The following is a 2026-nucleotide window of genomic DNA, read 5'->3' as shown; positions in this document are numbered from 1 at the left end:
TTTTATAAGCGGCTTGAAAGTATGTAAAAAAATATTTTCAAAAAAACTTACACTTTTGAAATAATGAGTGTTGTTTGATAAAAAGAATCACTCTGTATACTGTTCGCATAACCATAAGCGAAACTCACGGGCAACGACACGCGGGATGGCTAAAAATTAAAATACAATATGATTTTGCTTCCATACCTATGCACAGCAAAATACACCCAAAAGGAGTTAATCACAATTTTTTCCCGGGCAATGCCGAGTTATTCAGCTAGTATAATATAATATCAGTATTTGTGCGAAATGGTAATTTAAAAGCAATTCTTAGTAGCGAATTTATTGTCGATGTAAGTTTTTTAAGGTGTGTAATATAAGCTCCTCCCAAAGCTGAAATCATATAACTAAAAATAGATTGAGCAATTGCACAAAAAACCATTCGCATGGTAATTGGCAATAACATATTCTTTAGAGACTTGAATTTATAGAAAAAACTTCTAATTTTTTCACAGTAATACCAATATGAGTATCCCATTTTAAGTACTTATCAAAAGCCACCTAGGTATTTAATTGTGTCAACCGATTTAATATTAGTACAATTACAACCAAAGTTATCATGATTTGGAGATTTCACTTTAAAACAATTTAAATGATGTATTTTTACATCGTTGGTAATTTGAGAGCTTTTTTTTGAAATCGTGAAAGAAATACAACAAGTGTTTTCATAGTTTATTTCAAGAGAATTTAAACTAAACCATTTATTAACATCAGACATAATTTGTGTCACTATAGAAACTAGAGTGTTTTTATTTTTATCATTGATTAGTGTAGTGGTATCATCAGCAAAACACGTAATAAATCAATCACAATTTACATCTGGAAGATCATTAATATAAACAATGAAAAGTAGAGGTCCCAGCACGGTTCTTTGTGGAACTCCGTAATTTAAAGTATTATAGTTACTAAATGTATTATTTATTTTAACTCTTTGGTTACGATTTGTTAAAAAGCTTTTGGTGAGATTGTTTGAAACACCACGAATTCGATAATTTTCTAGTTTTTTTAATAATAAATTATGATCTACAGAATCAGAGGCTTTTTTAACATCGAGAAAGAATTCAATTACAAAATCACCCTTATGAAGTTTTTTATGGATGTTATTAACAATATGTTGTAACGCTTTAGATGTACCTTTATTTTTTCAGAAACCAAATTGGTTTTCAATGAAAATTTGTGATGCTTCAAGCACTTTAGCTAAAGTGTAAATAGGAGGTATTGGGCGATAATTTGTACAAATATTTTTATTTCCCTGTTTAAAGAGTGGAATTATATTAGTTTCCTGAAGTGCAATTGAGAAAATTCCAGAAGTCAATGACAAATTAAAAATATATTCTAAAGGTATAATAATGTCATCGATAATATGCTTCAAAACAAAGTTTGTTAGACCATAATATGGTATATATTATATACCTATAAAAATAATTGTGCTTTTTACTATTGAGGATATAATTTTTAATTTCATCTTTAGAGATAGGCCTAAGAAAAATAGAGTTTATATTAGTTTTGTAATTAGAATTGTTTATAGTGATATTTGATCTTGAAAGTAAACTAATTGTTTTGGTGATATTTTCACCAATATTCGTAAAAAAATTATTAAATTTATTAAAAATTATTTTATTTATCTTTGCTTTCATAAATAATATTATTATGAATTTGTTCATCTATTAACGATGCAACATTAGTTATAGTTTTTTTTATTGTCTTTAATTTTTATTGATTCCTTAATTAAATTCCATACCTTTTTTGTATTTCCTTGTGCTATAATTATTTCTTTAGAAAAAAATAAATCTTTGGATGATTGAATAATATTTGTTAGTAAGTTTCTATATATTTTGTAGCTAGATTTGAGCTTAGTATTGAAAGGTTGTTGTTAAATTTTATTAAACATTTTATCTCAGTTCCGCATCGATACAACTATGCCTGTAGTGACCCATTTTTTAATTTTGCACTTAAATTTAGGTTGGTGAAATTGTTTGGTAGTAGT

Source organism: Acyrthosiphon pisum, unplaced genomic scaffold (assembly GCF_005508785.2).
Source record: "Acyrthosiphon pisum isolate AL4f unplaced genomic scaffold, pea_aphid_22Mar2018_4r6ur Scaffold_21807;HRSCAF=24939, whole genome shotgun sequence".
NCBI lineage: Eukaryota > Metazoa > Arthropoda > Insecta > Hemiptera > Aphididae > Acyrthosiphon > Acyrthosiphon pisum.
This window is presented reverse-complemented; position numbering follows the sequence as displayed.